Genomic DNA, 24,391 nt, shown 5'->3' with positions numbered 1-24,391 from the left:
AGACATCAGTTCGCCTACAGGGAGAACCGATCGACAGAGGACGCAGTCTCATTAGCACTGCACACGGCCCTGACTCACCTGGAGCATCCTAACACCTACGTCAGAATGTTATTTGTGGATTTCAGCTCAGCTTTCAACACTGTGATCCCAGATAAGCTGACGCTGAAACTCCACAACCTTGGACTGTCTGCCTCTCTGTGCTCATGGATTAGAGACTTTCTCACCCACAGGCCACAAGTGGTGAGAATTGGGGACCGTACATCATCTACACTGGTCCTGAGCACAGGGACACCGCAGGGATGTGTGCTCAGCCCGGCCCTCTTCACCCTCTTCACACATGACTGCACTGCCGTTCACCCCACAAACATGGTTGTGAAGTTTGCAGACGACACCACCGTAGTGGGTCTCATATCGGACAACGTCGAGACTCACTACAGAGAGGAGATCCAGCACCTGACAGGATGGTGTTCAGACAACAACCTTGTCCTGAACACCAGCAAGACCAAGGAGGTCATCGTGGACTTCAGGAGATCCAGGAGGAAGGAACACACCCCTCTCCTCATTCATGGGGAGGAGGTGGAGCGGGTGGACAACATCAAGTTCCTTGGCATCCACATCACATCTGACCTCACTTGGTCCACGCATACATCTCACCTGGTGAAGAAGGCCCAACAAAGGCTCTTCTTCCTCAGGAAGCTGAAAAGGACTGGACTCTCCTCTCAGCTTCTGACAAACTTCTACAGAGCCACAATAGAGAGCATCCTCTGTCTGAGTGCAACAGTGTGGTATGGGAGCTGCACTGTACAGGACAGGAAGGACTTGGCCCGGGTGGTGAAAACCGCACAGGGGATTGTTGGGAGTCCTCTCCCACACCTGGACTCAATATATGACAGCCGGGTCCAAAGGAGGGCTGGCCGTATAGCTGCAGACCCCACCCACCCAGGCCACGAACTGTTTGTGCCTCTTCCCTCCAGGAAGAGGTTCAGGAATATAAAGACAAACACAAACAGACTGAGACACAGCTTCTTCCCCAGAGCTGTGAAATCCATCACCCCATCTCCTCACATACCCCCCCATCCAGAGACTGAGTATTAAACCCCTGCAGATGCCAGATAGACTCTGATACTGCACTGCACCTTGTCTAAACATGCTGCTATACATGCAATATTCATACTGGTCACTTTAAATATCCTTGATTGCACTACTACCTCTCATCTCATCTTATTTTATTCTTAAATTCTATTTTTTATTTTAACTTGTTATTCTATTTTATAGTTCCTATTCTATATTTATACTATTTATATATCTCAGGTCTGTACATTATACCAAGAGCTGCTGAACAGAATTTCGTTGTGCCTTGCATAATGACAATAAAGATTCTTGATTCTTGATTCTTGATTCTTGATCACAGAGGGAGGGACTGCAGAGGTCAATGATGAACATGAGGTCAGACAGATTGAAACAGCATCCAGGAAACCACACAGAGCAGAAACAAGCATCAGACAAGAAGACCTCTTTAAAGCCTCACCTGGAAGACATGGACCAATCAGAAGAGTGATGACAAAGGGAGTGGCTGGCATTGGGAAAACAGTCTTAACACAGAAGTTCACTCTGGACTGGGCTGAAGACAAAGCCAACCAGGACATCCTCTTCATATTTCCATTGACTTTCAGAGAGCTGAATGTGGTGAAAGAGAGAAAGTTCAGCTTGGTGGAACTTGTTCATCACTTCTTCACTGAAACCAAAGAAGCAGGAATCTGCAGCTTTGAAGACTTCCACGTTGTGTTCATCTTTGACGGTCTGGATGAGTGTCGACTTCCTCTGGACTTCCACAAGACTGAGATCCTGACTGATGTTACAGAGTCCACCTCAGTGGATGTGCTGCTGACAAACCTCATCAGGGGGAAACTGCTTCCCTCTGCTCGCCTCTGGATAACCACACGACCTGCAGCAGCCAATCAGATCCCTCCTGAGTGTGTTGACATGGTGACAGAGGTCAGAGGGTTCACTGACCCCCAGAAGGAGGAGTACTTCAGGAAGAGGTTCAGAGATGAGGAGCAGGCCAGCAGGATCATCTCCCACATCAAGACATCACGAAGCCTCCACATCATGTGTCACATCCCAGTCTTCTGCTGGATCACTGCTACAGTTCTGGAGGATGTGTTGAAAACCAGAGAGGGAGGAGAGCTGCCCAAGACCCTGACTGAGATGTACATCCACTTCCTGGTGGTTCAGGCCAAAGTCAAGAAGGTCAAGTATGATGGAGGAGCTGAGACAGATCCACACTGGAGTCCAGAGAGCAGGAAGATGATTGAGACTCTGGGAAAACTGGCTTTTGATCAGCTGCAGAAAGGAAACCTGATCTTCTATGAATCAGACCTGACAGAGTGTGGCATCGATATCAGAGCAGCCTCAGTGTACTCAGGAGTGTTCACACAGATCTTTAAAGAGGAGAGAGGCCTGTACCAGGACAAGGTGTTCTGCTTCGTCCATCTGAGCGTTCAGGAGTTTCTGGCTGCTCTTCATGTCCATCTGACCTTCATCAACTCTGGTGTCAACCTGATGGAAGAACAACAAACTACATCTCTGAAGTCTAAAGTCTTTAGAAACAAACCTAAACTACCACGTCTCCATCAGAGTGCTGTGGATAAGGCCTTACAGAGTCCAAATGGACACCTGGACTTGTTCCTCCGCTTCCTCCTCGGTCTTTCACTGCAGACCAATCAGACTCTCCTACGAGGCCTGCTGACACAGACAGGAAGTACCTCACAGACCAATCAGGAAACAGTCCAGTACATCAAGAAGAAGATCAGTGAGAATGTGTCTGCAGAGAGAAGCATCAATCTGTTCCACTGTCTGAATGAAATGAATGATGTTTCTCTAGTGGAGGAGATCCAACAGTCCCTGAGATCAGGAAGTCTCTCCACAGATAAACTGTCTCCTGCTCAGTGGTCAGCTCTGGTCTTCATCTTACTGTCATCAGGAGAAGATCTGGATGAGTTTGACCTGAAGAAATACTCTGCTTCAGAGGAGGCTCTTCTGAGGCTGCTGCCAGTGGTCAAAGCCTCCAACAAAGCTCTGTAGGTGGATTTAGGAGCTATCTGAAACATGATTCATTTAGTAAATGACAAATAAAACATTTGATGTTGATTCTTCTTCAGGCTGAGCAGTTGTAACCTCTCAGAGAGAAGCTGTTAAGCTCTGTCCTCAGTTCTCAGCTCCCAGTCCTCCAGTCTGAGAGAGCTGGACCTGAGTAACAACAACCTGCAGGATTCAGGAGTGAAGCTGCTGTCTGCTGGACTGGAGAGTCCTCACTGTAAACTGGAAACTCTCAGGTCAGGATACAGCTGCTTGTTGATCAGTTAAATCCTGATTTAGGTTCATGTTGGTGCACAGGTTCAACATGTGGAGGATTTTCCTTCTTCTTCTTGAGTTTCTGATACGTTTCTATCTCCAGTCTGTCAGGTTGTCTGATCACAGAGGAAGGATGTTCTTCTCTGGCCTCAGCTCTGAGCTCCAACCCCTCCCATCTGAGAGAGCTGGACCTGAGCTACAACCATCCAGGAGACAAGGGAGTGAAGCTGCTGTCTGCTGGACTGGAGGATCCACTCTGGAGACTGGACACTCTCAGGTTGGTATGAACCTTGTAATTCATATGTTCACATTCATGTTGCATCTAAATTGTCTAAAGACTGAGAGAAGGAACAAGATAATACAAACATCTGATGAAGCATCAACATGATACCAACAAGAGAACAAGATATATGTGATGGATGTTACATGAGATGTTGTTTAAGCAATGTTGTTCAAGCGTGTGCTTAAACGTCATTTGAGGATGACGGTGATGCGGTCAGGACCGAGGCGCTTGTGCGATTATACAACAATTACCAACAAAATAAAGTGTATAATTAAATATATATTCATGCTGATCGACATTTTGTGTCAAGTTTTAAAGTTTTTTGCGAGTGTTGTTCCTGTTTAAAGGGAAATAAATGGGGCCTGACTAATACCTGGAAACAATGAGAGACAGGAGTAGACTCCTATGTTTAATGGAACAGTTTACTACTCCAGCAAGTAGCCCGAGCCTTAGTAACGACCTAGCAACGGAGAAACTTTCTAGTCCCGTCAAAGTTTATGGAGATGGTGGAGTTGCCCAAACTGAATAAATAGCGCACATATAAACACTAAACTGCTTGGTTAGTTTAGTCTTGTAGTGACTAACATGTCTGCTGTAAAATCTGTGTTTCCATAGACAGACTGGCCTCCTAGTTTCACATTTATTTTGAAGCCTGCGCCATATCAGGGACTCACTGGAACAGCTGATGATCCCAACATTTCCAGTAACTCCACAGAGTTGTAAAGTCCAAAAGTCAAAATGTATTGGACAAAGATCGATGGAATAATATCCAACATGAACATCATGTTTCTATCTCAGGGAATATTCCTCTTCAGTCCATATTAGTCCACCTTTAGCCTGTAGAAATATTTTCTCTGTGCTCACTGAACTGTTTGATCTCCGACGTGAGGAACAAATGAGTTACACCTGGATTAACAAGGCGGTCTAACAGAAGATTTATCAAAGAAAGCTGAAGTTGTAAACTCAGATGTATGACTTCATTGAAGTTGACTTCCAGTGGACTTATTCCTATTTATTTACATGTTATAGATTTTCAGGACGTGACAATGTGGAGAATGCGGAGTTATATTTTTAGTGATGAGTCAGCCGTGCTGTAACACTGATTTGAGCACGTCCTAAATGTCTCATTGACCAATCAGATTGCTTGGTCGGAACTACTTGTTGTATAATATTGAATAAAGTGGAGCTGCCAATAGAGGAACCATTGAAAATAATTAGTGTAGAAACATTTGTTGGGTAAACAGTGACCTCATAAAGTTTCTCTTATGAGGATAAACAGCAGCATAGGGACATTCAACTCTTAGTGACAGTTGTTCCATCACAGGTGAATTAGCTGCTATAATGTTTGAATAATAGAATCATAGGCAGGTTGGAGGATGAAGCATTCAGATAGGAGTGGATAACTGCAGGTCATGAAGACTGGGCAGGTTGATGAGACCAGGACCATAGATGAGTTGTATGGAGCTCCACAGGTCAGAAACATGAAGAAGATGTGAGAGGATATGGCCCTGGTGCATCATGGGAAGTCCCCCAGCAGCCTAGACCTATAGCAACATAACTACAGGATGGTTGTGGGTCACCTGAAGATAGACAGTCTCTGAGGAGTTGAGGACTAAACACAATAACTTTGGTTTGTCTGAGTTTACAAGTAGAAAACTACAAGTTATCCAAGACTTTATTCATTCAAGTCACGCTTGGAGTTTGACCAACTGATCTGTTTCCTCTGGCCTCATGGATCATTTAGCTGGGTTTCATTGTTGAAGTGAAGTTCTCACATTCTTCATTTGAGAATCAGAACAATGTTTTAATCGACCCGTTCTCATTCCCAAGGCGTAATATACCAACGATTTGTCAGGCCCCTAGACGTCTGATACTGACGTAAAAGGTTCCCTTCCACGTCTGTATGAGATGCTCTGGATTCTTAATTGACTTCAATGTAAACCCGCTCTCAGCGTTAAGAGACGCTTAGAGCAGATGCTTCAGTCCTCCATTCACTACAATAATAACCCCTTTGCGGAGAAATATGACGCGGCGATTTTTAGGATTTATTCTACTGAGATCGTCAACATTTCTCAACTTAAACACATCAAAATATCCCTGATAATTCAACAATAAAATAGCCTCATGTTATGGCTCTCACTTTGAATCTTTTCTCCTTCGATTCTGAGAAGTAAGATCCATTTGAAACGTTGCAACATAGCAACATAACTACAGGATGGTTGTGGGTCTGAAGATAGAGAGTCTCTGAGGAGCAAGATCCATTTGAAACGTTGCTGAACACGGTATGTCATTGAACACACCCTTTTTCGGCGGGATAAAGCTGCCACGTAAAAATTATAAAAACATGCCAAAAATAGCACTAACCCTGAAGAAGAATTCAGGAACTACATTTTTTTTCCAAGTCACAATACACAACATAGATATTTGTAGTTCTGATGTATTCTCTCTATTATGTAAAATTGTGACTGTGATCTTAGCAAACTTTTCATGGGCTTTGGGGCCTGGGGAGCACAACAATATGATCAGATTTCATCTTTGTCATTGGTAAGAAGGTGAAATCAGGATTTTTCAAGGTTTCAACACTAGTCAATAGCGCCACCTATTAGTTTGCCCTCAGGTATCATAGTAGAGGTCAATAATTTGCCAAAACCGTTGACCCTGTGTCTGTAGCATGTTTTGTTGTTGAACAGTAAGTCTTCAAATGTGTCTCAGGTACAACGTTCAAAGGGCACACCTGAGGAGCAGGACCCGCCCACAACTCTCATACTGACATATGTTACTCCCCAGGTCAAGGCCTTTGAAACAATGTCATCACTGTTGTCCTACGACAAAGTTTAATTTTCATCTGGCTCTCAGCCATGACCGTCTCAGGTTTACATCCAAAGACGTCTTTCTGGGCCAAGCTGGATGAAATCAAACATATCTTAGGGGATATTTAGTGATCAAATTTATTCAGGATATTAAATTCTGTCTTATACATAGTCATACTTATAAATTAGGACCATTTCACAGCTAATTTGCCCCATAAACCAATCACAGGTCATATTTACCATTAACCATTTAAATAATATGATCATTAAAAAACTCTTTAACCCCTCCCCCTGTCTTAAAGGATTATCTTTGATGATCAAGAATATAAGGAATAACTGTATCAGGATTACGCCCTTCCAATGGCATGACAACTGTCAAATCGAGTGCCATTTTATCTCCATTGAGACCACAGCAGAAAGACAAAATGTCTCTTAGCCACTGGCTCAGGGTCATGAAGGCAATGAAGGTCACATGCTTTCCTTTTTCACACTTATTTTATTTGATCAAACAGATGCACAACCAAAACATGCAGCCATACAAACAATGGTAGATAACTGGAAACTGGAGCATCAAAAATGACAATTTCTGAATATATTCAAAATATAGACAAAACTTTGTGATTCTATGAATGAACAGCCTGTGGTGCTGTCCATGCATTTATAGTTGGTTATAAAATATAGTTACAGTATACATTTTATGTTATAGTAGTATGGATACAGTCCATTTGTTGAATTAACTTCACACTGTTGTAGTGAGGTTGGCATTTTCGTTATGCACAGAAATACATGAGGATCACTTAGATTTTTCATGTGAACCACAGAACCTTCAAATATTTCCAGTTTAACAGTTTAATGTCATATAGAAATCTGTACAAACCATGATAATGGCTTCATCCCTGATGGATGCCACGCTGTGGTTCTTGTTACGGCCACTGGTCTTTTCTGAGGTTCACCCTGTGCCTCATTCTACACAATTAACAAGAAAAAATGCAACACTTAAAAAACAGTCCATGATTAAATACAGTCAGTGATTTTAAGCAAAGATTATCAAACATCTTAAGGTAATTTCACAGAAATTGTATGTATACACAGTCATATCTATCTATCTATCTATCTATACATACACACACACACACACACACGCATATATATATATATATATATATATATATATATATATATATGCACACATTGACTCCCCACAATAAATTAGACAAGAGTGTTCCCTCTGTAACAACTGTTTCCCCTCTTTTAAAAATAATAATGTTACCTCCATATGCTGAAGAAGTTCGTTGGCCCCTGAAGCTTTTCCTCCAACTCAAGATCCTCTGAATCACTCATTATTCAAATTAAAGAGGAAAAACATTTTGACAGAACTCAGTGACACAAACAAACACATAACAAAAGCAATGACATGACATAACAACACTGATAATAACAATAATGAGGCTATTTGGCTATTTAGCAACATACAACTCCTTTAATGTTTGTAATAGATTTAATCCATCATTGGTGGATTAAATAGCTAATGCTGCAGTAGCCACGTGTAGTCGTTACTATACTCTATTTAGCAAGCATGCTGAAGGACACAGTGGCCATTTTTAACAAAGCATTATGTACGTTAAATCTGTTCCCTTTCAGACCCTGAATCAGTCTGGAAAACACTATGTGATTGCAGAGCGTTTCATACAGAGGTGGAACTGTACCTTTTGCGTCAGTATCAGACGTCCAGAGGTGTGAGAAATCGTCGGTGGTCGAGGATTGTGGGTAGTGTAGGCTTTCCCACTATCCAAAACACGAATAAAAGTTTATTTCTCAGAATCGAAAGAGGAAAAATTAAAAGTGAAGGTCACAACATGAAGCTACTTTACTGTTGAATTGGCAGTGATACTCGGATGTGTTTGTGTTGAGAAATGTTGACGATCTCATTAAAAGAAATGCTTAAAATAGTGAGAAAAACACTTCTGGGCAGAGTGTCCTCGATTCTCCAATCAGATTGAAGCTCGTAGCCTCATATTTATTGTAGTGAATGGAGGCTGGAGCATCTGCTCTAAGCGTCTCTTAACGCAGAGAGAACAACTGAGAACCCAGAGCGTCTCATACAGACGTGGAAGGGAACCTTTTACATCAGTATCAGACGTCTAGAGCGTGACAAATCGTCGCTATATTACGCCTTGGGAATGAGAACGGATTGGTTTTAATACAATAGAATCAAATAATTTCAGGTGAACAGACAATTTTTATCCTTTTTAACATCACAGAGATTTTGTCAGAATTAATTTTGTAAATCTCTGGAAATGTTTTACTGGTTGTAGATGGTGACTCTGAAAAAGGAATGTTGACATGAGACATATTTAATGTTAAGATCAATATTCTGTTGTGATTTCTCATTGAGATGAAGAAAGTATCTATCAGTCTCTCTATTCTAAAATATGAACCTTGAATGTTTCAGGCTGAGCAGCTGTAACCTCTCAGAGAGAAGCTGTGAAGCTCTGTCCTCAGTTCTCAGCTCCCAGTCCTCCAGTCTGAGAGAGCTGGACCTGAGTAACAACAACCTGCAGGATTCAGGAGTGAAGCTGCTGTCTGCTGGACTGGAGAGTCCTCACTGTAAACTGGAAACTCTCAGGTCAGGATACAGCTGCTTGTTGATCAGTTAAATCCTGATTTAGGTTCATGTTGGTGCACAAGTTCAACATGTGGAGGATTTTCCTTCTTCTTCTTGAGTTTCTGATATGTTTCTATCTCCAGTCTGTCATTTTGTCTGATCACGGAGGAAGGATGTTCTTCTCTGGCCTCAGCTCTGAGCTCCAACCCCTCCCATCTGAGAGAGCTGGACCTGAGCTACAACCATCCAGGAGACAAGGGAGTGAAGCTGCTGTCTGCTGGACTGGAGGATCCACTCTGGAGACTGGACACTCTCAGGTATGGACACACAACAGGAGCTCACACAGTGTAGGTTTGTCCATCGTCTTCTTTCTGTGGAGCTACTGAGGTCCTCAGAGGATGAACCCTCCTCCATTAACAGGTTTACACTTTTAGTTTGTAGTGAAATATACAAAAACTGTCTACTGATGGATTGATGTAAAACTATAAACAGATATCAGAGTTTAGATTAATCTTCTGTCACCTCAGTGATTCATTGAATTCTATATTCCTCCATCATTGGACCAATCAGTGCGTTTACATGCAGAGCTTAATCAAGCTATGCTGAAAATTCCACTTTCTGACTACAGTCCTTGTCCCAGTTTACACACTATCCCTCAGACGGTTCTTCTAGCGCAGGCATGTCAAACATAAATGACCCGGATTAAATGAGCCGGATTAAATGACCCAACGGACCCGGTCCGTTGGGTCATTTAATCCGGCCCGGCATAAATTTCTGAGTATGTCAAAAAAAGAAGCGAGTCTCTAGCTAATTTCTATTAAAAGTTGTGATTTTTTAAAATAAATACAAACCAAATGCTCCCTCCGGCCGCTAGAGGGCAGTAAATGTGTAAAAGCGCTCACGTCAAGCATGCGGCACTGACACGAGTTAGTCACAGGAAATAAACATTCGCAACGTGAACGTAAAAATAAACCGGCAATCTTGCTTCACCATTCACCACTACTAAACAAGTTATCGGTCAACACACCCTTCCCAAAATGGCACTGTCAAAAAAAAGAAGAGTGGACACGGAGTGCAGAGTTTTCCAGGAGAAATGGACCGAGAAGTATTTATTCACAGAAGTGAATGCAAAGCCAGTGTGCTTGGTATGTAATCAGCAAGTTGCAGTGTTCAAAGAGTTTAATATTCGGCGCCACTCATCATAAAGACAAGTATGTCATATTAAAGACAATTAATATTGTGCAGTATATTCTCAGCTTCAGTAGGCCCAGCCTAGTAGTTTGATCTGATGTAGTCTGATCCTATTGCCCATGCACTGCTATAACTTTTTTATTTTATTTTATTTTGTATTTCTTTTTTCATTTATTTCAGAGCAGTATGACAATTAAGGCGAAAATATATTTTTTATAGCTCCCACTTGAGTTTGTTTAGTGTGGTGAGTTGGTTCAGGTGTAAAACTGCATTCACTCAACTGTTAAAATAAACCAGTTGTTAACACATTCACGGCCAAACATGAAAAATCATTTTTTTCCCATTGTTTTTGAATAAATGTGTTGTGCTTAGAAAAGATCCCTTGTCATCCGTGATTATAATATGTAGGGTAGGCTACAAATGTAGGCTGAATGATAAAGCATAGTACTTTCTTTCTTTCTTTCTTTCTTTCTTTCTTGCTTGATGTTGAACATCAGTTAGGTCTCATGTTGGATGAAAATCATTGTTTGTGTGTTTGTTCCTCCAGGATGGACCATGGTGGAGAGCAGAGGTTAAAACCTGATGTGAGGAAGTGTAAGTTTGACTAATGATGACAAACTGTCAGTTTAAAATCAAAGCTGATAGTTGTGGTATTTATTCATTTAATGATCACTGACAAGAGAATCCTGATCTAAAGTATCACCATTAAACTTTCTATGAATGAACAACAGATCAGTAAGTAAAGAAAGAATAAATCCATCAGATGTGTCACATGATAAACTGCAGCTGTGTTGTGTCTTTTCCTCTCCATCAGATTTCTGTGAACTTGAAGTCGACACAAACTCAGTCGGTAGAAGCCTCAAACTATCTGACAACAACAGGAAGGTGACACATGTGAACGAGAAGCAGCCATATCCTGATCATCCAGACAGATTTATCTGGCCTCAGCTGCTGTGTAGAAATGTTGTGACTGGTCGATGTTACTGGGAGGTTGAGTGGAGAGGAGGGGTTTATATATCAGTGAGTTACAGAGGAATCAGAAGGAAAGGAGACAGAGATGACTGTGTGTTTGGATATAATGATCAGTCCTGGAGTCTGAGCTGCTCTGATCGTCATGGTTACTGTGTCCATCACAATAACAGATCAACATTCATCTCCTCGTCCTCTGTCTCTCACAGAGTCTCAGTGTATGTGGACTGTCCTGCTGGAACTCTGTCCTTCTACAGAGTCTCCTCTAAGAAACTGATCCACCTCCACACCTTCAACACCACATTCACTCAACCTCTCTCCCCTGGATTTACAGTCTGGTTTCCTGGTTCCTCAGTGTCTCTGTGTTCTCTGTAGGAAGGAAGGAGAGTCTTTAAAGTGACAGCAGCTTCAACTCTGCTTTAAATGTTGATGGTGGATTCTCTCTGGTTCACAGATGAATCACTGACTGTGGTTTCATGTCAGAATATGTTTTATCTTAGAAGTAGTGAAATAATCTCCTAACATGTGGATTTTGATGCTAACGTCTATCTGGATAATCCTGGACTGATGGAAGTGAATATTATTTGTTAAGCTGTGTTTTACTGTGTGCTGTGTCTCCTGTGTCTGAATGGACATGAGACATTAATGAACTCTGGTCTCTACTCCACCTTTATATCAATCAATGTTCATCATCGTTATTAATCAACCTTTGGTTTATAATTATTAATCTTAATGAAACTCAGTTCAGTCTAAACCAATAAATAATCAGATATAAAAGGATCAACAGGACTTCATCAACATCTCATCACTTATTAAAACTTCATTGAATCAACTTTAATCTCCTTACAAAACATTAAAACTGTTCAAACTTAAAGCTCTTAAATAATTTAACACATCACTGTTTGCTGCACATGAGACATAGAAATCACATCTTGTCTTCTCCCAAACAAAGGAGTGGATTTGGAGAAACAAACAGAGACAGAGGAGATTTAAAGTGAAATGTGATGAGAACAAACATCAAACATCTGTCACAGCCACAGATTTAAACTCCAACCTTTCCTCCATCAACATGACGCCCTCCTCTGGAGCTCTACAACCTTTCTCCTTCCTCTCTCAGCCCTGAACACTGTGAGGATCCTCTAATGTCCTAGAACGGAGTCACATCAACAGACTGAACCTTAGAATCTGATCTCCATGAAGACTGAAGACAAATAAATAGTAAATTATTCTTGTTCTCTGTCCCTCCATCATTTTCCACGTCTTCAAACAGCCTCAGTCTTTTTTTATTTGTCCTGCTGCGATTTGGTTCCGCTCCGTCATCTTTTCATCGTTTCTGACCTTCTCTCCTCTTTTAGATCCACTTTTTTTTGTTTTCATGGATGAAAAGCAAAAGAAAGAAAGAACTAAAGAAAGGTGGAGTTCTGTCTTTTTATTTTCTTCATGTAAAGATGTTTAGTTCATGGATTATTCTGCAGATTATCATTATTTTATTCCTCTGTCTGTCTTTTGTGAGGTGAAGCGTTTCCTCTTAGAGTCAGCTGGAGCAGATAAAAACCTCAAAGACAAAAAAATAAATCATTTTGTTTGTTACACTTATTTAAGTGTTTGTGCATGTGAGAACATATTCCTTGTACATACTCACATACTTGGCCAATAAACCTGATTCTGATACTGTTTGTGTTTAAAACAGACAGTTCTGGATGACGTCTCGTTAAATGTGCAACATAAAAACCAACAAGTCCAGTTCAGAGTGGATCTGGTCCAGATCATTGACTTAATATAAATATGGAGCAGCTCCTCTAAAGTGAAGCTGAAGCCAATATGGCTCCCCCTGGTGGCTGGAGGCTGCAGTACAGATAATAAGCCCCACCCCTTCCATGTTAGTGGGCGGGACTTTGTCAAATAATTTTAGGTAGTTAATATGATGTTGATACCTTTGTTTTTGGTTCGTCATTTGATGCTATAGAAACAGGATGTGACATAATGGTGACCACCAGTTACCATGCCAACCGCTCCATATAGAGGTTCCATGGGACGGCGATAGTGGTAAAGACTATTTTTGATGATAAATTCAGTGTATAATCCAACATTTCTTGTAGCTGGTGGAGGTAGAGCAGAGCGTAGCATTAATTAAACCAAAACATCAGTGAGTCTGGTAGTGTGGGCGGGGCATCAATATCGTGGCTCCGCCCTCAGATCATACTGATCCTATGGAGGAGACCAGATGTGATAAAAGAACATTGTAACATTTCCTAATTTAACCGAGCAAAAAACTAATGAAATGAGTTTAAAGATTATAATTTACTCTTACATACGACCTGTAATGGATTAAATGTAACTCAGGTGACAGAATTACACTGAGAGCCACCAAGTGCTTGTTTAGGGTGGAGGTCGGGGTGGATGGTGGGCCAACAAAACACTTCATGTCTGGAACCAAAAGATCAGGACTTAGTTCTACATTAAATCTCTCCTGAATCTCCTGAATTGGACCAGAGACCAGGGACACAGAGACCAGGGATTCCTGAAGTCCTGAAAACAAACAGTGAAATTCTGGAAGGAACAGGTAGACGTCCATTAAAAGAACAATAAATCCAGAAGGTCAGGGTTAAAGATCAGTACTTGTTCTTGGTTCAGTTCTGCAGTGGAGTCACCAGGAGGCTGTCAGCGTGGATGGTTGGGCCACCAAGCTCTAGACTTTAACACCACACATCCTTTAATTCAGTTTTAACGACAAAATCACTCCGGATACGTTTCTACTAATGTCAATAGATTCAAATATTTAATCACTATTAATTCATCACAAATCACACATGTACCAATAACCTACACCACTTTATGACCAACTGATTTCCAAATGTCACATAACTTACAGTAATATAGTTGAAAGAAGTTGGCTAAAGAGACATAGATTATATTTTATTAATTATTACTATTATTTATATTAATATTTAAATAGTGTCTAGAACATAATAGAAAGGAAGTTGTCATTTTTTTCTAGTTTGGCTGAAAGGTTTCTACTCTAAAGTTGAACTTGTTGTTCATACATTTATTAATTTCTGCTTCTTTGTTTCTTTTTGTTTCTTCTTAGTTTGGGTGTGTTACTACATCTTGTTTGAATAACCTTTATTGAAGCGTCACTAGACAAACTGTTGGGATTTAAGACGGGTAGTTCAAGATCACTTCATTGATCCCTGCAGGTAATTATTTTGTCCAAGGAGTCACAAGATAAGAAAAAAGACGTACATGAAAAAGACATAGATATAAGAATAAAATACAATAAGAATGAGGTAGAAGTAATATTTACAAAGAACATGTACAGTCCAATTTACATGAAATTTACAGTAAATAACACATTTAGCCAAAGTGTCTTGTGTCCATTAGTGTGAGTTGATGCAGCTTTAAAGGCTAACCCTGCTAGCATGCTAACAACTGAAGCTCTAGCTCTAAGTGATGCTCAACGTCTCATGAGCTGGAGTCACTACTACTGAACCACATTAACTCTGGATACGTTATTTAATTCAACCTGTGAGCTCTGATCAACGTTTACACCCAGGGAGCTCAGAAGAAGTAGTAGAGCCTCCTCAGAGATGATGATGATGATGATGAGGAGGAGGAGGAGGAGGAGGTTTGAATTTCTATGAAGCTGAGAGACGGACGTCTTTGTGGAATAAACGAGTTGAGTGTTCAGACCTCAGAGGAGCAGGAATTCTGACGCCTTCTCTCTTCTTCATCGTCTGCAGGGAATCAAACCGTCCTCCATCACTGAGGCCTTTAATTAACTCGGTAATTGGTGTTTAAATGTTTGTTGCTTCAACGCAACAAACATTTAAACAACTCTAGATCTGCAGAAACCTCCTCAGGACGTAGGTTCGGGTTTAAGACAGTGACATCATCTTCATTCTTTCTTTCTTCGCCATATTATCCATATCCATATTATTTCGTTTGTTTTTATTTTACACATCATTTAAAATATAAATACAATTTACAAACAGGATCTGTAGCTTATAAACAGGGATCCAGATACATCAGAACAACAATGCAATAAATTATGAAACACACTAACCTAACTCTAAATGGATCAGTAATTCAGTAATCAGTAATTCTATAGGTAATTCTATGGATATAGACAGTATAGAATTTAAACACAATAGCAACATGAGGCACAGGTACATGAGCCAAAATACCTCACGTAGACGAGGATGTAGACTCTTTTACCTTTAGACGGTCGCACTAAGACAGTTCATCTGAAACTTCTTCATCTCCTCTAAGAAAAGAAGGACCTTAAAAACTGTGTCTGGTGTTCACAGTCGCTCCACGTCCCTCATCGATCCTCAGTTGAAGTCGAGCGGCTCCAAACACCAGACACAGTTTTTAAGTTCCTCTGAACCTGCAGTGATTTTTCTGGAGGCCGATCAGAGAAGAATTACACGTCTCTTTCTCCTTTTCAGCCACAAACACTTCAACACCTTTTGTCGACCAAACGGTCGCGGCAGCGTGTTAGAGGATTCACAGCCGGCCATCGACGGAGAGAAGCTGCTCACTGCTCGGCTGCTGCTATTGTTCTCGGCCGCATCGATCTCAGGACTATTGACGGGGAAGTTTGTGTTGAAATGGAGAAAGAAAGAGGAGCGAGTGAAAAGAGGAGGAGAAACAAAGGACAGATGGAGTCGTTGGGAGGAGGAGGAAGAGTTTCTGCTGCAGTTTGATCATGATAAATGTTTAGAAAAGAAAACAAAGAACTTTAACCTGGACTAAATCAAATCTGATTGTTAATTATTATTATTTGAAGATGGATTAAAAACGTAAAGTTCTGATGTGTTTCAAACATGTTTCATAACTGATGTGAACGTTCATGATGACAGTTCAGAAGCTGCCTGAGAATCTGCATGTTTTTAAGTTTCCTTGAAGTCTCTCAGAGTTCGGTGGAATGAATCATCACTGACTCCAGTTCATTACAAACAGGAGCTGCTCAGAGATAATTCAGCTTCTGTTAACGGGACCAGTTTGAGTTAAATGTGAAGAAATCTGAGATGATTGACAGGAGAGACTTCTGTTTGTCATTCAACAAACACACCATCAATGCATATATTAAATTAAATTCTGTTACCTTGGTTAAATAAATATAGAGTTTATATCTGATGATTTGATCCGTTTTAATTTAAATCCAGTTTGCAGAATATTGAATATGTAGGTTTGATTCTTCAATACATTAACTTTGTCTTTTTGTCCTGTCGCTGTAAGAACTGAATCTCTGATCTCATCTTCTGTACTCTGAGGTCTGATGATACTCTGATTATTATTATATCGCTCTGGTTTTACTCTATGCCTCTTTCTCTTCTCTAACTCCTCATATCATGATCATCATCGTGAACATTTCATCGATGAAGCTCCAACGAGCCGAAACGTGAAGAAGCTTCTGTTGCTGCGTCAGACGTGATGAATGTCAGTGACATCACAGCCAATAAACTCTCTGAGAGCTGAGTGAACATGGATGGAAATAAAACAACAAACAACGAATTCATGTTCTGGTCCACAGGTTGGTCTCTAGTGGAGTCTAAATGTCTCCACCTTTAAATATGATCAGTAGATCAATTCAGCTTCAAAGACTTTTAAGTAAAACGAAGTCCTTCCTCCCTGCACATGATTTGAGAAGATAATTCACACTCATTTAGACGACTGTGGCTCTCTGTCCGTTGGTCTGGACCAGTCATTAGTACGCCACCTGCAGGCTGAGACCACATCACACCCCGGTACCGGCCTCCCTGCACTGCCTTCCAGTCCATTTTAAGATTCATTTTTAAACTCTTACCATGAGTTTGTAAGAGTCTTACCTGTCAGATCTACAGACCAGATACTGGACCTTCCTGGATCCAGGGTCCTAGGTCCAGACTCAGAACCGGAGGCGATGGAGCCTTTTCGATACCAGACTGCTGGATTTTGGACCAAAGTCAATGGATTTATTCTGCAAACATAGTTTTACTTTGTTTTAGTCCATGTTTTATCGCCTATATTAGCTCATATGTATTAGCTTTATGTTAATTGATTTATTTCTATTGTTCAGCACATTGGTTCAACTGAGGCTGTTTTTAAATGTGTGTTAGAAATAAACTAAACAAGCTAACTTACACATGAACCTGTATAATATTCACCTAAACCTGCTAACTTTGGCCTAAACATCGTTAGTCTAAACCAGCTGCTGTTTGCCTGTCATGGTGGTGGAGCTGCTGGTTGGTTTCCTTCAGGGAAACTGTTCAGACCAGTTTCACCTTGGTACCACCCACCTCTTCATCAATATTCATGATCACGTTCAGGTGAGAGTCTCAGGTGAAGCTGCTCGGTTGCTTCTCATCGGCTCATAAAGTGGGAGCAGTCGGAGGAAGCCTCAGCGAAGAAGGAGTCAATTTATTTCACCTGGAACGTGCAGAAAAAGCCGGGGGCCATGTTTTATCAGAGCGAGGAGAAGACGCTCAGGGAACTGACTTAGAGTCGCTGCTCGTAAATTAGGAGCTGGAGGAGAACAGAGGAAGACTGGGCCGGTAATGAAGTGAGGAGGAGGAGGAGGATGTTTGCCCACTCGTTCCTTGTTAACCTCCAGCAGCACATAATTCAGGCCTCTGGTATCGACACAGACGACGCTGCATCACATCAGCTGGGGCTGATTAGCTCGCCACCTGCAGGCCGACTGGAGGATGAGCTGCCCGTTAATGAGCCGTCACCTGGATCGATTAGATTCCGCTCCTGGAGGAACCTCGACCTGAGAGACCTGAAGGTGAAACTTTTAACTCCATCTTTACATTTATTCGTTCATTTATTTTCCCTCCACTTATCCAAGCTCCAGATGTTTCCTCTTTAGTTCTAGCATCAATGTCTGTGACACGGATTTAATAAGAAGCTTCTAAAATGTCACCAGATTTATTTCATCCAGTGCTCTCAAATCATTTTTCTCCAAGATCTTGTTCTGATGGGCCCATGAATCCTGGTGTTGTCATCGTGGAACATGGAAGAAAAGCTCCATGGATGGAATAAGCTGCTCATTCAGTGTATTCAGGTAGTCAGCTGACCTCATTCTTTGGGCACGATGTTGCTGAACCTGGATCTGAACAACTGCAGCAACCCCACATCACAGCACTGCCCTCTTCCTGAATCATCTGTCCTCAGAGACGCCATCAGCGTGGATTGGATGTCTGCCACAATCCTGGAATAGATACACTCTGGGGAGCAGAGCTTTAACATCCACTACCGACCTGATAGTCGCCTCCTCTCAGCTGCTCCCACTCTGATGGCAGCCACACAGAAGAACTGGCATCAGAGTCCAGGTGATAAAAGATCAGTGGAATAAAGTCTAATACGTGATGTGTCCTGGAACAACAGAGCTGCAGTGCAGTTGGTGAAGGTGTGAGAACATAATGACCTGCAGACACAAGGGATTGTGGGTAGAGGGATTGTGTTTATGTCTCAGAGCCAGCACCAGTTTCTGAGCCAAACAAAACCTCATCCACAGTTTTCCATCGTTCTGATCGTTTTTCTGCTTCTCATTGGTTTAAACTGTGTTTAGTCACTTTATTTAAACATGCGGTAGAGACGTGTCCGGCTCTAAGAACTTTGTTTTAATGGCCAGTCACATGTGAGCACTTATAATCATATAATCATATCATATACCATCTACCACATACCATATATGAAAGCAGAGTAGGGAACAGATGTTGTGTCTGACGCAGTAAAGGTTCTTTAATAGTCATGGAGGACTAGACATATTAGACACTCTAGTCCGAGTCATTTATACTTCATCAGTCTGGTTCACTCTGTAACAACTCCACCCAGCCACTAGGCGGCGCTACATCTTTTTTTTTTTCTTTTTTACCAGTTGAGCTCATTTTTGTTTCTGCTTCCTGCTTCATTTTCAACAATGGAGACTGAAACTTTTGTTGAAAATTCAGCTCTAGTTCCATTTAAATATTAAAACCGAGACACACTGCTTCCAAGAGGACCAATCACAGCTCTGGTTACATTAAACACTAAAGAGGACCAATCACAGCTCTGATTACATTAAACACTAAAGAGGACCAATCACAGCTCTAGTTCCATTTAAACACTAAAGAGGACCAATCACAGCTGTAGTTACATTTAAACACTAAAGAGGACCAATCACAGCTCTGGTTCTCTGTGTTGCCATGAAGCGTAGCTACATTTCTGGAGAAGGGGACGTCAGTTATGACGTTAGGGTCTGCGTTAACATCATTTGTTTGCACTGGCAGCAGGGGCGCCATAAAAATACCCTAAAATAACGGAAAATCACTTTCTCGTAAAAATACAGTTATTTTCCATAATTAAAATACAGTTTGTAGTTGTAATTTTAACCCGATTTTGCCGTATTTTCAGGTTGTTTTAACGTTTAATTAGAAATATTTTCACATTTTAAAACAATTAAATCACCTAGAAATATGGTAAATAAATGTTATATTACGAACAATAATGCTTAAATTTACAGAAAATAGCTGTTATTAATTTAAATCAATTAATTGGTTTAAATGACATTATTTTATGGGAAGAATTGTATAATAATTTATATTTGATGTAATACAACAGTATGACACAAAATAATGTGATTAATCTTTCAAAACACGTCAAAAAACTGTTGCAAAACTAGATATTTGGTTAGATTTCAAGAATTTAATGTTAATTTTAGAAAACATCAAATGGATAATTGTTTTACGTTGTTTTTAACGTTTAATTACAAACATTTTACATTTTAAAATAATGAAATTACCCATAAAGACGGCAAATTAATATTGTAATATGAATAAAAATGCTTAAAGTTACAGAAATGTGCTTCTTAGTTGTTTTAATGGCATTATTTTATTTAAAAAGGCTGTAGGCCAATTAGATTAGACATAATATAACAGTATATAACAATAATTTGATCTTTTTTAAAACATGAGAACATGAGAAAAAATGAGACCAAGCTGAACAAGAACAGCTACAATTTCCCATTCTCCGTATTTTTATTAAACTGTAGCAGGTAGCCATTATTACAGCAATATCCAAAAATCTATTCAATTAAAATGACTGGTTCTGAAACAAAAAAAAAAATTAAAAAAAATCAACTGAACTGGTAATGAAAGAAAAAAGTAAACAAATAAATAAATATAAAAAAAAAATAGTTGAGTTACCAATTTACATACAAGTCACCATACATCCACAACACTGATTAGAAACTTGGTGAAACGTCACTGTAAATGAATCCATACTCTATACCAGGGGTCGGCAACCCTCAACACTCAAAGAGCCATTTGGAAAAAAACACTGGAGCCACAAAACCCCTTTGACATGAAGATAAAATGAAGATAACTCTGCATATATTGTTTTCACCTCTATGCTAGGCCCATAGTGTGTTGCATTAATGAAATGAAATAACTGCTGCAGAGAAAACGAAGCATACATAACAAGGATTTATCCATGGTCGGCTTACCTGGGGTCCAAAAGTTCAATAAATAGCGAGCTGGACCTGGCGGCGGGTGTCGTACGTCGGCAGTTGTGGCGTATATTTTGTGCAACAAAAAGTTAAATACATTTTATTTTAATGTTAAAAGATCACCATTTAGATTTATATTTAAAAAACTATCGCACTAAAATAAAAATACATTTGAATTAAATACTCGAAAGCAACTAGTAAATGAGCTGCAATGCACTGTGGGAGTTCAGTGTTTTTTGGTTGATGTTACAACCCTGAGTGTGGTGTGGCATTCAGTGTCATTCAGTTGTTGTGTAACTCTCGCTCGTTCACTGATGAGTGACTAGTTGCCGCTATTCTGAAGCAGTTAGTTAGCGTGAAAAAGTGAACGGCTTTGATCAGCATCCTTGCTCCGCACCGCTCGCTGCAGAGAGCTGCAACAGAGGAACGAAAGAGCCGCAGGTTGCCGACCCCTGCTCTATACAGTTGACGAGGTGTGGTGTCCATACTTGAACTACTTGTTGATTGTAGTGAAGTTGCTGTTTCTGAGCTGTAACCACCTGCAGAGAAGACAGAAAAACATTAGCGGTTATTAAATAATAACAGCTAATAACAGTTTAAGAAGCAGGACCAGGATAAAGGTGCAAGAAGATACAGCCTTTTCCAACACCACAGCAGTCAACACGAGTCCCACTATAGATGACACTGTTGCTTTGGGACAGACAAGCTTGCAAGATCTCAACACACTACAAAGAAAATACACACCAGGCTGACTATACATGGGAACTAAATGAACAACATATTGTTGTTGGGGGAACTATTGCTACTGCTGGATACAAAAGTCATTTTTTTCTGTACATTGTGATAAAGTATCCTGTGTTCATCCCATAATCCCATTCCATCATTAGTTGTGTGTCATTTGCTACCGAATCAGAATCTAGAGAAGATAGACCCAACTGATGATACTGATTTATAAGCACACTGTCAATTCACTGCTGCTGATTGTACTATATTACAGTAAGTTACAGGTAGATTATGTTATTTTTCAGCCCATCTAACCCAAAAGAGTAATTGTGTGCAACAGATGCATGTACTCACCAGAGAGGGGCATCTGGTCAGACTGTGTTACTGGACTTGTACTGGTACTGGCTCTGCTCAACTGTTGGTTGCTCTGGCTGCTTGGAGGACTGTCCAAGACATGTTGTTGGTCTTATTAAAGGACAGATAGTAGTAATATTTAAACACAGACATCACATAGCTCAATCTGGGTATATTATTACCTAACATAATTATATCCTCAGTAGCCATTGATATATTTTAAACTGTTCCTTTCTCAATATAATGCAGTACACCACCACTAAGACCTACTATGAAATCAATGATGAACAAGGTGTAGTTTATAATAATCACCTTTTTCAAAACATCAACAAAAATGTAGAGAAGATTCTTTAAGTATAATTCGTAGTAGAACTGCTGTATTGGACTCCATTGATTAGTACAGGTGGACCTAATAAGTAGATTTTGACTATGCATATTTTTTAATGTGAAAGTTTATTCTGTACAAATTGAAACACATACTTGTCTTTTTGAGCAGTGACAGACGTTTCCTGGCTTCAACTGCTCTGAGGACAGAAAGGAGGTCACTCTCCTGCAGGTAGCTCAGGTCCTCAACTCCTAAACATTGCAGATGCTCCAGCAAAGGCTCAGGGTCTCTCAGTTTAGGCACTGATTTGATGAAAGACAGAAGCGGACTCTCTGCATCCATGACTAGGAGGACTAGAAGGGATGAAAAATACTGTTACTGTCAGATTTTACTCTTTCAAACTCCAGATGACTGGGTCAACAATGCTATGCTTAAGTGAAATTACTCTTGTCCCACAAAGCTTGTACACAGGCAAATGGTAATTATCTAGTTTCTGCTCAGGCTTCCAACATTTCATGCTTGTTTCACTTCATACAATGCAAATGCTGGCACATAGGACACATCATGAGGTGTAACACAGTATACATGCTGGTCCTGCATCACAAGCATGAGCTGAATCTGTCTGAATTCAAGTGCCTCACCTTGGTTTAAACTCAGAAACACCCTTTTTGTACTGAGTGCCTTTCCGCTGCATCTCGGTAGCTGCTCAAAATTGGGTTCTTTGACTAAGGTTTCTCCTACTGCTGAGCACACTGCTTCACTGTACAGTTCAGCATGGAAAGGAGTGGAGTTGTTAAACACAAGTTTATGCCATGAAATCAACTCTCACAACTTATCTGCAGAGAGAAAGAAAAAAAATGATGACTCATGAAATTTGCCAAAATCAAAATAAATGCTATTGGTTGTGAAAAGTGGACCTAAACTGTGTTAGCAGATCTCCCCTCAATAAACTACAAGATGTTCGTGCTTATCCTTTACATATTTTTCAGTATTGTTTTGAATTTCATGTTGACCACTAACACCAAAATTAAAATTTGAAAAACCTTGAAAAAGACAGAGTAGGTCGCTCCTCCTATATTTGTGAGAGGCAAGAGGAAGATGAAAATATTAGTTTTAAGAAAAAGTAACTGGTTGAAATAAACCATTACCAAATCTCAGTATCATTTATAAAACATTTGTTCTCTCTTCTTTGGAAGAAAATCCACTTAAAATGTCTTATTAGCGACACCTGCAAGTGGAGGAGTAGGAGCAGTCTGTGTGGAAAAAAGACTTTGACATTTTGACACGTTACATTAAATCCAGCTTCCTATCCTGGCCAGAAATCATGCATTTCAAGACACGCAGTCAAGGTTATGGCCAACAAATTAGTGAAAATGTAGAAGAGGGTTAATAATCGATTACTGTTCATTGTTGCAGCTCTAAACAAATGTTGTTCCTCTTTCTCTCCGCCTGTGTCAGTCAGTTCACAAAAGTAAACGTAATGACTTACTGTTAAGTGCTAAGCTAACGTTAGTGTAAATAAAATAAAAAGTGTTTGGTCTGGCTGACTGCTAACACTCATAGATATATATCTATGACTAACACTGGCAGACGCCACGTGAAGACGCCGCCGCCGGCCATACTTTTGTCATCATAGTTAGCTAACATTTCAATTGACGACATGCTAGCGGATTGGTTTTGTCGACTCAGTAAAGTCAGAGGCATGGTGGTAAATAAAGCTAATACCACTAAGCTTCAGTTTGATACTTGCCTTCTGCCTTCGTCCTTCCTCCAGCCTCGACATTAGCTGCTGTTTGCTCTAAGTTTCTGTGACCAAACGGGAACAGACGCTTGGTGGTTGTTGACCTTGTTAAACGTAACGTCAAAGACGGATGTTCAGTGTCCCAACAGCCAATGGCATGTCTTCTTCTTCTTCTTCTTCTTCTTCTTCTTCTTCTTCTTCTACTCCTCCAACCGTTTCTGTCGACCAATCCAAACGGGACCTGCGCTTTTCAAAGCACGCACTCCAATGACATGTCGTGTTCACGTTTGTGTTTGTGCAGGGAGACGTTGGAGCGGTAAAATGTCTCCTGATTACACGTGTTTTGTTTAAGACGAAAAAAAAAAAAAGTAATTCAAGACGTTGTGATTTACATTGGGTTTTATATAATATACACATACTAACCTACAATGTTAAATAGTTATTTTACTATTAATTTTTTCAGTAATTTTAATTGTTTTTTTTAAGTTTTACGTTTTTTTTTAAATTTACAGTTTATTCCATTAAATAAAAGACAAATGTTTGTAAAATTACAATACATTTGTG

General features: G+C 40.3%; 1 pseudogene; it reads left to right on the top strand.

Annotated features, from left to right (window-relative positions):
* The first annotated feature begins 1,410 nt into the window (after positions 1-1,410).
* LOC125022384 overlaps positions 1,411-24,391 on the top strand; it is a 50,771-nt pseudogene continuing 27,790 nt past the window's right edge.

Source organism: Mugil cephalus, chromosome 16 (genome assembly GCF_022458985.1).
Source record: "Mugil cephalus isolate CIBA_MC_2020 chromosome 16, CIBA_Mcephalus_1.1, whole genome shotgun sequence".
Classification (NCBI taxonomy): Eukaryota; Metazoa; Chordata; class Actinopteri; order Mugiliformes; family Mugilidae; genus Mugil; species Mugil cephalus.
Note: the sequence above shows the minus strand (reverse complement) of the source record. Positions and strands in the feature narration are given on the sequence as shown.